General features: G+C 55.0%; 1 long non-coding RNA gene across 2 annotated transcripts in view; it reads right to left on the bottom strand.

Moving 5' to 3' along the window:
- LOC145530003 (uncharacterized) overlaps positions 1–15,684 on the bottom strand; it is a 270,063-nt gene that overhangs the window by 146,777 nt on the left and 107,602 nt on the right. Inside the window, exons 16-17 of one of the 2 annotated variants that reach the window (XR_014071399.1) lie at positions 8,361–8,472; positions 705–816 (exon numbers count right to left, since the gene is read on the bottom strand). This is a non-coding gene — a long non-coding RNA (uncharacterized LOC145530003). Of the gene's footprint in view, positions 1–704; positions 917–8,360; positions 8,473–15,684 lie in introns of those variants that run through there. The other variant, XR_014071398.1, reaches the window with a different exon arrangement.

Raw genomic sequence — 15,684 nt, 5'->3', positions numbered from 1 at the left:
CCCCAAGTTCCAAAGGAAGGGAGGTACTCGGGAGCTAAAGCCCTTGGCTGCTGTGGTAGCAGCTGCAGATGGCAGCTCGTCCACAGTGCACTTCGAATGAGGTCATATGAGCGGGACTCTGGAAATGGCTCCGAAATCAAGAGAAAGGGGTCAGGGTATGTGGGAATCCGGCGGGGGTGGGGGGTGGATGAAGGAAGGTGTCCTTCCTCTCTCCAGTGCAATTTGGTTTGGTGAGTCTCAAAGCTACCAGATGGCACTTCCCAAGTCAGGCCCCCGCAGGAATCAGGGTGGGCTGCGTGCCTCGGCGCCTGCTACAGGGACAAGCCACACCAGTGGCCTCCCTGAGCTCAAATGGCCGGATCTGGGGGTTCTGTCTGGGTGCACACCTCCTTGCTCTGGCCAAGTTCCCCCCTTCTCTGAGCACCAGCTTCATCCTCTCGAATGAGGACATCGATTGCTACCTTGGCACGTTACTCTCTTCATCCTGTGAAGACTCATTAGGCTTATCCTACAATTACTAGCTGGCCCGAAGAGATATCTCCTGAATCCAGATTAAGCTGGAGTCTCCCAGGCTCATCTGGCATGTCTTCCCTGAAGTCTGCCAAAACCCACACCCTTGCATTTCCAGGGACTCCCCTTAGCCAGCTGGGCAGAAAACCCAGCATGGTTCAAACAAGCTGACAGACAAGCGGGAGAGGACTCACGGGCAGACGGCCTCCCTCAGGTCTCGGGTGGAGCTCTGGGACCACAGCAGCAGCGGGCCATCCCAGCCCCTGGGCTCAGCAGCGCCCTCATTCTCAGGCCGGCGGCTCTGCCCTGAGGGGAGCAGGAAGGTCACCAACTGCCGCAGGCGGACCTCAAGCCCCTCCCACTGCTGGAGCCTGACCTCCCCCGGCCCCACCCCTTCCCCTACCCCAGCAGAACGAGAGCTCGTCTTCCCCTGGCTTCCAACGTGAGGCCCGGCCCCGGGCCCCGATTGGGCACTGCCCCAGTCCGGAGCCAATCACAGTGGCCAGGGAGGTGGAACGCACCGATTGGCCAGGGCCAGGTCATGTGACCATACTCCCCAGGAAACTCAAATATTACCAAGATTCCCTAACAAACCAATGAACAAAATTATCCAGTAAAGGCAAACCGTACTTTTTAATGAGGCCAATGTCACAGAAAAAAAAAAAAAATCCTTCACAATGAACTGCTCAAGGAAGCTACTAAATAAGCTTTCAGAAAAGTTAAGAGGTTTTTTTTTTTTTTTTTAATAGGGTGACGGAGAGCTATACCTTTCCCATCTATGTGAATTTAGGTTTAAACTAGATTTCCCTCGGCTATTATATAAGACAAAAACCCCACATCACCCCCTTTCACTCCCCCCACCCCCAAAAAGTGTTTTAGTCTATTGAATTTTTGTGTCCTCAGTTGTGTCTGATTCACGGCAACTCACGAACTCTACACAGCCAGGCTCTTCCATCCATGGAATTCAGGGCAATTTTTTTCTGTCACAGCAAATGCCCACCCTGGGTGATCCAAAGGCAAGGGCTCAGAGGCTCCTGAGAGACTAACTCCTTTCAGCTGAGCACAGAGCTGGCTCCTCACTGGGATGCCTGTGGCCTGGGGCTCCCAGAGGGGAGAGCAGCACTCGCCCCACCGTGTGGTCACTGCTGGAAGTGCAGGCTGCTCCTCACTCCCCCTTGACAGTGTCCCTGAGGGCAGAACAGTGGGAATCTACTCAAGGTGGAAACGCAAACTCCGATGCAACCAACTTCCCACAAGGTCTCCAAAACCACTCAGGAACAGGGAATTGGAAACTGCAGGGCATGACATGAATGGAGATGGAGACTTGACACCTTACACCGAGTTCACTTCCAGTTATCCCTAGACAAAGTTTCCATGAAAACTTGTCACAAATCTAGAAGAACAATGAGCAGAAACCGGACACGTGCTTTGAGTCTTCACACACAAAACAAAAAGGCAGCCCACAAAACAACCCAGAGAATACAGTGGACTTTGCAAAATCAAAGATATCTACTGTGGGAAAGACCTCATTACAAAAGCAAAAGACAGGTCATACATCGCGAGACGAATGAGTGGAAACACAAAGCTTCTCAAGGATGTGTCTCCAAACAGTCAAAGAACACCAACACGACAAGCCTGTGAAAACTAGGGAAAGGTCTGAAGGGACACCAGACTGAGGAAGACACACACAGAGTATCCCGGATGATGTCCAGCACTGAGGGCCTGAAGAAACAACAGTCTAGTTGCACTCCCTCAGGCCTGTGTGACCCTGGATGAGGCCTCTGTTTCCCGGTGGCTCTGAGAGATGGACAGGGAGGAAGGGGAAGAGAAATCACTTGCATTTCTAATACTCACAGCAAAGTCTTCCAATGAGAAGGGAATTATCACCCCCACTGACAATGCCATTCACTGAAGTGATACCCACGAGTCCATCTAACCCAGAAGGGAAGGAAGGACCTGTTCTCACAAAACGGCGAGAGATGGAAGAAGGAAGATCAAGCCCACACCAACCACTGGAAAGAGAAGCTGTGCTCAGGGCTTGAAAGAATTCCTATTGGGAAAATGATGTCACAGCCCCACAAGGCAATCCACAGCTTCGATGCTATTCCTCCCAAAATGCCAATGCATTTTCGCACCGAACAAAGAATTGCAAAAGGGGTACGGAAACAGAAAAGAGCCTAAATTGTCAATACAATCCGACGAAAAAGCCCCGATACGGACATCCAAGGTTGTGTGAAAGGAAATTAGACGACCAAACTAGGATCCTCAGGAGAGTATCGGAGAAGGCGATGGCGACCCACTCCAGTACTCTTGCCTGGAAAACGCCCTGGACGGAGGAGCCTGGTAGGCTGCAGGCCATGGGGTCGCGCAGAGTCAGACACGACTGAAATGACTTAGGCGCAGCGGCAGCAGCAGGACAGTATGCTATTGGGAATACAACAACACACACAGATCCAGATCGATGGAATAAAGTTGAGGGTCCAGAAACAAACCCCGGCATCCATGGTCAACTCATCTCTGACACAAAAGGGGAGAATATCCAAATGGGAACAAGAAAGCCTCTTCAATAAATGTCCATGGGAAAACCAGACAGCTACATCTGAAGAACGCTATTGGTTTTGATCTCACACCACCTCAATATCGGGGAAAAACCTCACCCTAAAGACTGATGTCATGAGACAGCTAGAAAGAAGCGTAGGTCAAAGGCTCCATAACATCAGAGTCTCCTTGCCATTTGCTGGGCGGAGGTAGAAATGGGTCTCTTCAAGTAAGGGAAAGAGGAAAACGAAGTACGCCAATGGGTTTCCATCCAATGGAACCTCTTCACAACAGAGAAGCTAAGCATTCAGAAATGCAAAAGATGGGAAACGGAACATGAGAGACTCCTTGCAAGTGGTGTATCTGAGAAGGGGTTCATATGGAAAGAGACGAAGAATGCACAGCACTCAGATTCCAAGAAACACCACCACCACCCTTGACCCTTCCCCCATGACCAACTCCGACCTAAAGCCTTTCTCTCCCTCTAACCTATCCCTAAAACATAACCCTCATCTAATCATATACATGTGCATTCCTAGCATCCATCCATCCACACACGAGAGAGAAAGAGGAAGACACAGACTGAATCGAGAAGGGAAAAGAGAGGGACACAGACAGAGAGAGACACGGAACCAAAGAGAGGAAAGGAGTCGACGGTCCAGACTTTTCATCAATCTGTCTCGAAGGTAGAAGCAATGACAGCGCCCATCCACCCCAGAAGGGGGAAAAGGACGGAAGGTTTGGAGAGGAAAAGACAAGAACGCAGGGAGCCATTAGAAGCTCAGCCACCCGCAGAAGCCGAGCTGGGACACTTGAACAGAATCTCAATGGAAACAGAGGACCAGAAAGTTGGCTACTCTTTTCTATAAGAGAGGGAGACCTTCGAGTCTTCCTTTCGCGCCTCCAACTTGGATGCGGGGTCTCAAAACACTCAGGAGGGGGAGTGCCTTTTCCTGGGTACCACGGCGCATCCAGGCCTCGTTCTGCCCCATTCTGTGCTGTGTCAGCCCTGGATGGAGTCTTTCTTTCTGAAGTCTCAGCGCACAAGCTCCACGTGATATCGGCCCCAGGTGGAAAGGCATGGAGCTGCTCGTAGGCCGACAGACCTAGGAAGCAGATGGGAGAATGACCCCCACTCTGCAGATGGAGAGACTGGGGAAACCCTGAGGGGCATACGCTTGTCCAGGGCCACACCACTTATGAGAAGAAGGAGCCTGGTCTGAGAGCAGCGGGGTCCTCGGAGCTCAGGCCCTGGCTGCACCCAGGCCTCCCCAGGGCTGTGGGCTGGGCTGTGTGGCTGTCACTGTGCCTGCACATGGCCTAAGGGGGGTGGTCGAGCAGTCAGAAACCCAGAGATTCCCTTGGGAAGTTTTGGGGAAGGGACCTCAGCACGAACCCCAGGAAATGATGTCACCTGCCGGCAACAGAACCCAACAGAACCCGCAACCCGTGTATCCAGGCCTCCAGAGCGGAGAGGAGCCCCCAGCCAGATCACTTGCTGCCAGGATGTTCTGCTGTTTGCCCCTGCCCAGAGGCCGGGGCCTCAGGAGAGCTCACAGGCAGTGTGCGTGGGCACCCTGTCGACGTTGGCTCAGGGCACCCCCGAGAGGCCTCTGGCCCTTTGCCCGGAGAAACAGAAAGGTAACACGGGGAGCCCCAGGCCGGGCCAGCCCACCTCTCCCATGCCACCCGGAAACACCGGGTCCTTTGCCTGTGTGTGTGGATGCGGGTTTCTCGGGGTGTGTCTCCCTCAAGGAAGCCCAGGCGGATGTGGGGTCAGAAGCCTGCGGGCAAGTTGTGTCCACACCCCAGGGGAGAGCAGGCTGGCTGGGATGGGGAGAGTGCGGGCAGCGCCGGCCGCCCAGGCTGGCCTCACACCCTCAGGTGGGTCTCTTTCCTCCCGGGTGGGGATCTGAGCAGACACACGTCTCTGACCCTTCTGGGAAGAGAAGTTCGAGCAGGCAGAAGCAGCGGCTCCACTGGCCAGGCCCAGCTCGGAAAAGTCCCAGCATGGCTGGCTGATGGTCACTGTCGTTGCAGAGCTTCCCACGTGATGAGGCCGAGGACGGGGACACCCCGTCCACCTCCCGGAGGGAGGGGTCGGAGCACCACCCCCCCGCCCCTGAGGCCCAGTGCAGGCTCCAGGTGAGCGTGCCCACGGAGGCATCAGCCCCACCGGGGGCGAAGCGGAGGCGGGGAAGGCCTGCTGCCGAGACACCACACAGGATACACCCGGCGGCCCAGTCTGAGGCTGCCACGGAGCTCAGCACACCCGGCTCCGACCCAGAGTCCCGAGAACCCCAGCCTCTGAGGCAGCAGGAGGACCTGGAGCCCAGCACGCCAGAGCACAGAGGTGAGGACGCTGGGGCTGGTGCACGGGAGTGTGTGGGGAGGGGGTGCTGAGCTACACAGGGACGAGTCCCCGAAAGATGCTGCTGGGCCTGCAGCAAGCGCTGGCCTCACACCCCCACCCCCTTCTTGCACACTTCAGTCCCAAAAGACATCCGACCCTGGGTATTCTTTGGGAATCTCTTGGAAGCTTTCTGTCCCGGGATACGCACATGCCAAGGCTGGCCTGTGGGCAAACTTTGCTTCTCCCCCAGCTCTAGCACTGGCCTCCAACTGGAACCAGGCTCCACTTCCCAGACCTGTCCCTACAGAGGTGGTGGCTCCAGGTGCAGGACCCAGGGATCCACCGAGGGCAGATGGAGAACCGAGACTTGCCCTCGCAGAGACACCAGGCCAGCTGGGTTCTGGCCAGCACACCGGGCAGATCGGATCTCCGTGCCTGCAGGACCCCCAGCCCCAGGCACTGATGTCCCACCCCCTCAGCCAGAACCTCCACCTCCACGTGCACCTGTACCTGCTCGGGCTTTGGCAGGAGAACCCGAGGCAGAGGAGGAGTCACCGCCTCGGCAGGGAGAGCCTGCCCTGGCTCCCGCGCAACACCCAGACGCCGACGATGACTCACCCACCCCTGCAGGAAGAACGAGCCCCCGCTCTGGACAGAGACCCAGAGCCCTTGCCGGAAACACCACGTCCAGGGGAGCGGTCGGCTCTGCCGCCTCCATCCCTGTCGGCTCACCGTGGACGCTGTCAACTCGGTCTGCCCCCAGGGGACATGGAGTTCCTTTCCCCTGAACTGCTTTGCATTTGGTTTGTTTCCACCTTTCTGGTGATGTTTTATTTTTTGTATGGTTTCCTGTATTTTTGTTGGTTAAGTTGGGAACTTGTTGGTTAAGTTAGTAAACTTTTTCATCATTGTTGCAATTTGGGAACACTGTTGTGTAACTCTGGTGATACTGTGTTACCATCACCACTTTGTGGTTTCAGACCCGTTTGATCTTTATGCCCCACCCCCCAACAAAGCCTGGATTCAAGGCAAGCACGCCCTGTTCATCCCTCCCCCCGATCCTGAACACAATTTCATCTTTTCTTTCTGCATTCCTTCCTATATTCTTGGTGTCCCCAATCAATGACTCTCAGTGAAATGACTGAAGGAGTTTCTTTCGGACTCTCCACCTACTGTAAGACTCCATTGGAGAGTTCTCATTTTTATGTCATTTGAACTAGCCTTTGATAGCTGACAGGACGGTGTACGTCCTTTCAAGATATCATGTGCCAAACGAAGCCCTTTTGGCAAATGCCATCATTATCTCCAGGCAGGCATTGCTGTTTGAAGGGTGACATCTCAGCCAGAAGGCAGAGGCTGAGCTCCTCTTGTTGCACCAGCTCCCAAAAGAAGCCAAGAAAGGGAGCTGGAACAACAAACCACCCCAACGCCCAGGAAAGCGTTCTTCACGACAGAAGGCTAGAAAATGACCCAACAACCTTGTGGCCCAGAACCCCTCTAGAAAAATCACTGTTCCATAAAAAAGAGAAACACGTGGGAAGTTCCAAGGAGAGGCAATGCCCATGGCCAGTGTACTTTAGAGACGGCCTGACCGCTCCGGGGAAGACACGCACCGACGGAACCCCTTGGGAAACAGCAGTGAGAGTCCTCACCGTCGTAAGGGTTTCCTCTGGGGACAACCTGCCCTGGGCACCACATGAGGGAGCAGACCGGCTTCTCTTCCTCTGCTCCCACACCATTCACTCATGAAGGCAGCTCAGGTGTTCTCATGCCCTGCCTGCCTGCCTGCCTGCCTGCCTGGCTCATCCGTGAGCTGTGACCACCTCCAGGGCAGGACTCCACCTTCTCCTCTCTGTGTACCGTGAATCTGCACACAGTGGGCTTTCAGAACCTTAGGAGACTTGAGCCATTCCCACTCGAGCCAGAACCCTCCCCAGGAAGGAAAACGGCTGTGGGGTCATTTTGGCCCCAGCACTGGTTCCGAAAGCCTGGCGGCTCCTACAGCCTCTACGGTGTGAAGAGGGAGGTCCCTTTTGACAGAGCTTTCCGGCTGTCAGATCTAAGCTGTTGTTTCACTGTCAGCTGTGTCTCTTCCGTTGCAGCCAGGTGGGCCACGCTGCTCCAAAGGGGCTCACAAGCTGAGTGGCAAGGGAGGTATTGAGAGGACAGGGATGGCTACAACGTGCTGCAAACTGAGTGAGGGTCCCCACAATCCTCAGCAAAGGTCTGTGGTGTGCAAGTGGGGAGTAGAGGGCCCCCAAGTTCCAAAGGAAGGGAGGTACTCGGGAGCTAAAGCCCTTGGCTGCTGTGGTAGCAGCTGCAGATGGCAGCTCGTCCACAGTGCACTTCGAATGAGGTCATATGAGCGGGACTCTGGAAATGGCTCCGAAATCAAGAGAAAGGGGTCAGGGTATGTGGGAATCCGGCGGGGGTGGGGGGTGGATGAAGGAAGGTGTCCTTCCTCTCTCCAGTGCAATTTGGTTTGGTGAGTCTCAAAGCTACCAGATGGCACTTCCCAAGTCAGGCCCCCGCAGGAATCAGGGTGGGCTGCGTGCCTCGGCGCCTGCTACAGGGACAAGCCACACCAGTGGCCTCCCTGAGCTCCAATGGCCGGATCTGGGGGTTCTGTCTGGGTGCACACCTCCTTGCTCTGGCCATGTTCCCCCCTTCTCTGAGCACCAGCTTCATCCTCTCGAATGAGGACATCGATTGCTACCTTGGCACGTTACTCTCTTCATCCTGTGAAGACTCATTAGGCTTATCCTACAATTACTAGCTGGCCCGAAGAGATATCTCCTGAATCCAGATTAAGCTGGAGTCTCCCAGGCTCATCTGGCATGTCTTCCCTGAAGTCTGCCAAAACCCACACCCTTGCATTTCCAGGGACTCCCCTTAGCCAGCTGGGCAGAAAACCCAGCATGGTTCAAACAAGCTGACAGACAAGCGGGAGAGGACTCACGGGCAGACGGCCTCCCTCAGGTCTCGGGTGGAGCTCTGGGACCACAGCAGCAGCGGGCCATCCCAGACCCTGGGCTCAGCAGCGCCCTCATTCTCAGGCCGGCGGCTCTGCCCTGAGGGGAGCAGGAAGGTCACCAACTGCCGCAGGCGGACCTCAAGCCCCTCCCACTGCTGGAGCCTGACCTCCCCCGGCCCCACCCCTTCCCCTACCCCAGCAGAACGAGAGCTCGTCTTCCCCTGGCTTCCAATGTGAGGCCCGGCCCCGGGCCCCGATTGGGCACTGCCCCAGTCCGGAGCCAATCACAGTGGCCAGGGAGGTGGAACGCACCGATTGGCCAGGGCCAGGTCATGTGACCATACTCCCCAGGAAACTCAAATATTACCAAGATTCCCTAACAAACCAATGAACAAAATTATCCAGTAAAGGCAAACCGTACTTTTTAATGAGGCCAATGTCACAGAAAAAAAAAAAAATCCTTCACAATGAACTGCTCAAGGAATCTACTAAATAAGCTTTCAGAAAAGTTAAGACGTTTTTTTTTTTTTTTAATAGGGTGACGGAGAGCTATACCTTTCCCATCTATGTGAATTTAGGTTTAAACTAGATTTCCCTCGGCTATTATATAAGACAAAAAACCCCACATCACCCCCTTTCACTCCCCCCACCCCCAAAAAGTGTTTTAGTCTATTGAATTTTTGTGTCCTCAGTTGTGTCTGATTCACTGCAACTCACGAACTCTACACAGCCAGGCTCTTCCGTCCATGGAATTCAGGGCAATTTTTTTCTGTCACAGCAAATGCCCACCCTGGGTGATCCAAAGGCAAGGGCTCAGAGGCTCCTGAGAGACTAACTCCTTTCAGCTGAGCACAGAGCTGGCTCCTCACTGGGATGCCTGTGGCCTGGGGCTCCCAGAGGGGAGAGCAGCACTCGCCCCACCGTGTGGTCACTGCTGGAAGTGCAGGCTGCTCCTCACTCCCCCTTGACAGTGTCCCTGAGGGCAGAACAGTGTGAATCTACTCAAGGTGGAAACGCAAACTCCGATGCAACCAAACTTCCCACAAGGTCTCCAAAACCACTCAGGAACAGGGAATTGGAAACTGCAGGGCATGACATGAATGGAGATGGAGACTTGACACCTTACACCGAGTTCACTTCCAGTTATCCCTAGACAAAGTTTCCATGAAAACTTGTCACAAATCTAGAAGAACAATGAGCAGAAACCGGACACGTGCTTTGAGTCTTCACACACAAAACAAAAAGGCAGCCCACAAAACAACCCAGAGAATACAGTGGACTTTGCAAAATCAAAGATATCTACTGTGGGAAAGACCTCATTACAAAAGCAAAAGACAGGTCATACATCGCAAGACGAATGAGTGGAAACACAAAGCTTCTCAAGGATGTGTCTCCAAACAGTCAAAGAACACCAACACGACAAGCCTGTGAAAACTAGGGAAAGGTCTGAAGGGACACCAGACTGAGGAAGACACACACAGAGTATCCCGGATGATGTCCAGCACTGAGGGCCTGAAGAAACAACAGTCTAGTTGCACTCCCTCAGGCCTGTGTGACCCTGGATGAGGCCTCTGTTTCCCGGTGGCTCTGAGAGATGGACAGGGAGGAAGGGGAAGAGAAATCACTTGCATTTCTAATACTCACAGCAAAGTCTTCCAATGAGAAGGGAATTATCACCCCCACTGACAATGCCATTCACTGAAGTGATACCCACGAGTCCATCTAACCCAGAAGGGAAGGAAGGACCTGTTCTCACAAAACGGCGAGAGATGGAAGAAGGAAGATCAAGCCCACACCAACCACTGGAAAGAGAAGCTGTGCTCAGGGCTTGAAAGAATTCCTATTGGGAAAATGATGTCACAGCCCCACAAGGCAATCCACAGCTTCGATGCTATTCCTCCCAAAATGCCAATGCATTTTCGCACCGAACAAAGAATTGCAAAAGGGGTACGGAAACAGAAAAGAGCCTAAATTGTCAATACAATCCGACGAAAAAGCCCCGATACGGACATCCAAGGTTGTGTGAAAGGAAATTAGACGACCAAACTAGGATCCTCAGGAGAGTATCGGAGAAGGCGATGGCGACCCACTCCAGTACTCTTGCCTGGAAAACGCCCTGGACGGAGGAGCCTGGTAGGCTGCAGGCCATGGGGTCGCGCAGAGTCAGACACGACTGAAATGACTTAGGCGCAGCGGCAGCAGCAGGACAGTATGCTATTGGGAATACAACAACACACACAGATCCAGATCGATGGAATAAAGTTGAGGGTCCAGAAACAAACCCCGGCATCCATGGTCAACTCATCTCTGACACAAAAGGGGAGAATATCCAAACGGGAACAAGAAAGCCTCTTCAATAAATGTCCATGGGAAAACCAGACAGCTACATCTGAAGAACGCTATTGGTTTTGATCTCACACCACCTCAATATCGGGGAAAAACCTCACCCTAAAGACTGATGTCATGAGACAGCTAGAAAGAAGCGTAGGTCAAAGGCTCCTTAACATCAGAGTCTCCTTGCCATTTGCTGGGCGGAGGTAGAAATGGGTCTCTTCAAGTAAGGGAAAGAGGAAAACGAAGTACGCCAATGGGTTTCCATCCAATGGAACCTCTTCACAACAGAGAAGCTAAGCATTCAGAAATGCAAAAGATGGGAAACGGAACATGAGAGACTCCTTGCAAGTGGTGTATCTGAGAAGGGGTTCATATGGAAAGAGACGAAGAATGCACAGCACTCAGATTCCAAGAAACACCACCACCACCCTTGACCCTTCCCCCATGACCAACTCCGACCTAAAGCCTTTCTCTCCCTCTAACCTATCCCTAAAACATAACCCTCATCTAATCATATACATGTGCATTCCTAGCATCCATCCATCCACACACGAGAGAGAAAGAGGAAGACACAGACTGAATCGAGAAGGGAAAAGAGAGGGACACAGACAGAGAGAGACACGGAACCAAAGAGAGGAAAGGAGTCGACGGTCCAGACTTTTCATCAATCTGTCTCGAAGGTAGAAGCAATGACAGCGCCCATCCACCCCAGAAGGGGGAAAAGGACGGAAGGTTTGGAGAGGAAAAGACAAGAACGCAGGGAGCCATTAGAAGCTCAGCCACCCGCAGAAGCCGAGCTGGGACACTTGAACAGAATCTCAATGGAAACAGAGGACCAGAAAGTTGGCTACTCTTTTCTATAAGAGAGGGAGACCTTCGAGTCTTCCTTTCGCGCCTCCAACTTGGATGCGGGGTCTCAAAACACTCAGGAGGGGGAGTGCCTTTTCCTGGGTACCACGGCGCATCCAGGCCTCGTTCTGCCCCATTCTGTGCTGTGTCAGCCCTGGATGGAGTCTTTCTTTCTGAAGTCTCAGCGCACAAGCTCCACGTGATATCGGCCCCAGGTGGAAAGGCATGGAGCTGCTCGTAGGCCGACAGACCTAGGAAGCAGATGGGAGAGTGACCCCCACTCTCCAGATGGAGAGACTGGGGAAACCCTGAGGGGCATACGCTTGTCCAGGGCCACACCACTTATGAGAAGAAGGAGCCTGGTCTGAGAGCAGCGGGGTCCTCGGAGCTCAGGCCCTGGCTGCACCCAGGCCTCCCCAGGGCTGTGGGCTGGGCTGTGTGGCTGTCACTGTGCCTGCACATGGCCTAAGGGGGGTGGTCGAGCAGTCAGAAACCCAGAGATTCCCTTGGGAAGTTTTGGGGAAGGGACCTCAGCACGAACCCCAGGAAATGATGTCACCTGCCGGCAACAGAACCCAACAGAACCCGCAACCCGTGTATCCAGGCCTCCAGAGCGGAGAGGAGCCCCCAGCCAGATCACTTGCTGCCAGGATGTTCTGCTGTTTGCCCCTGCCCAGAGGCCGGGGCCTCAGGAGAGCTCACAGGCAGTGTGCGTGGGCACCCTGTCGACGTTGGCTCAGGGCACCCCCGAGAGGCCTCTGGCCCTTTGCCCGGAGAAACAGAAAGGTAACACGGGGAGCCCCAGGCCGGGCCAGCCCACCTCTCCCATGCCACCCGGAAACACCGGGTCCTTTGCCTGTGTGTGTGGATGCGGGTTTCTCGGGGTGTGTCTCCCTCAAGGAAGCCCAGGCGGATGTGGGGTCAGAAGCCTGCGGGCAAGTTGTGTCCACACCCCAGGGGAGAGCAGGCTGGCTGGGATGGGGAGAGTGCGGGCAGCGCCGGCCGCCCAGGCTGGCCTCACACCCTCAGGTGGGTCTCTTTCCTCCCGGGTGGGGATCTGAGCAGACACACGTCTCTGACCCTTCTGGGAAGAGAAGTTCGAGCAGGCAGAAGCAGCGGCTCCACTGGCCAGGCCCAGCTCGGAAAAGTCCCAGCATGGCTGGCTGATGGTCACTGTCGTTGCAGAGCTTCCCACGTGATGAGGCCGAGGACGGGGACACCCCGTCCACCTCCCGGAGGGAGGGGTCGGAGCACCACCCCCCCGCCCCTGAGGCCCAGTGCAGGCTCCAGGTGAGCGTGCCCACGGAGGCATCAGCCCCACCGGGGGCGAAGCGGAGGCGGGGAAGGCCTGCTGCCGAGACACCACACAGGATACACCCGGCGGCCCAGTCTGAGGCTGCCACGGAGCTCAGCACACCCGGCTCCGACCCAGAGTCCCGAGAACCCCAGCCTCTGAGGCAGCAGGAGGACCTGGAGCCCAGCACGCCAGAGCACAGAGGTGAGGACGCTGGGGCTGGTGTACGGGAGTGTGTGGGGAGGGGGTGCTGAGCTACACAGGGACGAGTCCCCGAAAGATGCTGCTGGGCCTGCAGCAAGCGCTGGCCTCACACCCCCACCCCCTTCTTGCACACTTCAGTCCCAAAAGACATCCGACCCTGGGTATTCTTTGGGAATCTCTTGGAAGCTTTCTGTCCCGGGATACGCACATGCCAAGGCTGGCCTGTGGGCAAACTTTGCTTCTCCCCCAGCTCTAGCACTGGCCTCCAACTGGAACCAGGCTCCACTTCCCAGACCTGTCCCTACAGAGGTGGTGGCTCCAGGTGCAGGACCCAGGGATCCACCGAGGGCAGATGGAGAACCGAGACTTGCCCTCGCAGAGACACCAGGCCAGCTGGGTTCTGGCCAGCACACCGGGCAGATCGGATCTCCGTGCCTGCAGGACCCCCAGCCCCAGGCACTGATGTCCCACCCCCTCAGCCAGAACCTCCACCTCCACGTGCACCTGTACCTGCTCGGGCTTTGGCAGGAGAACCCGAGGCAGAGGAGGAGTCACCGCCTCGGCAGGGAGAGCCTGCCCTGGCTCCCGCGCAACACCCAGACGCCGACGATGACTCACCCATCCCTGCAGGAAGAACGAGCCCCCGCTCTGGACAGAGACCCAGAGCCCTTGCTGGAAACACCACGTCCAGGGGAGCGGTCGGCTCTGCCGCCTCCATCCCTGTCGGCTCACCGTGGACGCTGTCAACTCGGTCTGCCCCCAGGGGACATGGAGTTCCTTTCCCCTGAACTGCTTTGCATTTGGTTTGTTTCCACCTTTCTGGTGATGTTTTATTTTTTGTATGGTTTCCTGTATTTTTGTTGGTTAAGTTGGGAACTTGTTGGTTAAGTTAGTAAACTTTTTCATCATTGTTGCAATTTGGGAACACTGTTGTGTAACTCTGGTGATACTGTGTTACCATCACCACTTTGTGGTTTCAGACCCGTTTGATCTTTATGCCCCACCCCCCAACAAAGCCTGGATTCAAGGCAAGCACGCCCTGTTCATCCCTCCCCCCGATCCTGAACACAATTTCATCTTTTCTTTCTGCATTCCTTCCTATATTCTTGGTGTCCCCAATCAATGACTCTCAGTGAAATGACTGAAGGAGTTTCTTTCGGACTCTCCACCTACTGTAAGACTCCATTGGAGAGTTCTCATTTTTATGTCATTTGAACTAGCCTTTGATAGCTGACAGGACGGTGTACGTCCTTTCAAGATATCATGTGCCAAACGAAGCCCTTTTGGCAAATGCCATCATTATCTCCAGGCAGGCATTGCTGTTTGAAGGGTGACATCTCAGCCAGAAGGCAGAGGCTGAGCTCCTCTTGTTGCACCAGCTCCCAAAAGAAGCCAAGAAAGGGAGCTGGAACAACAAACCACCCCAACGCCCAGGAAAGCGTTCTTCACGACAGAAGGCTAGAAAATGACCCAACAACCTTGTGGCCCAGAACCCCTCTAGAAAAATCACTGTTCCATAAAAAAGAGAAACACGTGGGAAGTTCCAAGGAGAGGCAATGCCCATGGCCAGTGTACTTTAGAGACGGCCTGACCGCTCCGGGGAAGACACGCACCGACGGAACCCCTTGGGAAACAGCAGTGAGAGTCCTCACCGTCGTAAGGGTTTCCTCTGGGGACAACCTGCCCTGGGCACCACATGAGGGAGCAGACCGGCTTCTCTTCCTCTGCTCCCACACCATTCACTCATGAAGGCAGCTCAGGTGTTCTCATGCCCTGCCTGCCTGCCTGCCTGCCTGCCTGGCTCATCCGTGAGCTGTGACCACCTCCAGGGCAGGACTCCACCTTCTCCTCTCTGTGTACCGTGAATCTGCACACAGTGGGCTTTCAGAACCTTAGGAGACTTGAGCCATTCCCACTCGAGCCAGAACCCTCCCCAGGAAGGAAAACGGCTGTGGGGTCATTTTGGCCCCAGCACTGGTTCCGAAAGCCTGGCGGCTCCTACAGCCTCTACGGTGTGAAGAGGGAGGTCCCTTTTGACAGAGCTTTCCGGCTGTCAGATCTAAGCTGTTGTTTCACTGTCAGCTGTGTCTCTTCCGTTGCAGCCAGGTGGGCCACGCTGCTCCAAAGGGGCTCACAAGCTGAGTGGCAAGGGAGGTATTGAGAGGACAGGGATGGCTACAACGTGCTGCAAACTGAGTGAGGGTCCCCACAATCCTCAGCAAAGGCCTGTGGTGTGCAAGTGGGGAGTAGAGGGCCCCCAAGTTCCAAAGGAAGGGAGGTACTCGGGAGCTAAAGCCCTTGGCTGCTGTGGTAGCAGCTGCAGATGGCAGCTCGTCCACAGTGCACTTCGAATGAGGTCATATGAGCGGGACTCTGGAAATGGCTCCGAAATCAAGAGAAAGGGGTCAGGGTATGTGGGAATCCGGCGGGGGTGGGGGGTGGATGAAGGAAGGTGTCCTTCCTCTCTCCAGTGCAATTTGGTTTGGTGAGTCTCAAAGCTACCAGATGGCACTTCCCAAGTCAGGCCCCCGCAGGAATCAGGGTGGGCTGCGTGCCTCGGCCCCTGCCACAGGGACAAGCCACACCAGTGGCCTCCCTGAGCTCCAATGGCCGGATCTGGGGGTTCTG

The sequence above is a fragment of the Giraffa tippelskirchi genome, chromosome 12 (assembly GCF_054371585.1).
Source record: "Giraffa tippelskirchi isolate mGirTip1 chromosome 12, T2T-mGirTip1v1.2.pri, whole genome shotgun sequence".
NCBI classification, from domain to species: domain Eukaryota; kingdom Metazoa; phylum Chordata; class Mammalia; order Artiodactyla; family Giraffidae; genus Giraffa; species Giraffa tippelskirchi.
This window is presented reverse-complemented; position numbering and strand designations above follow the sequence as displayed.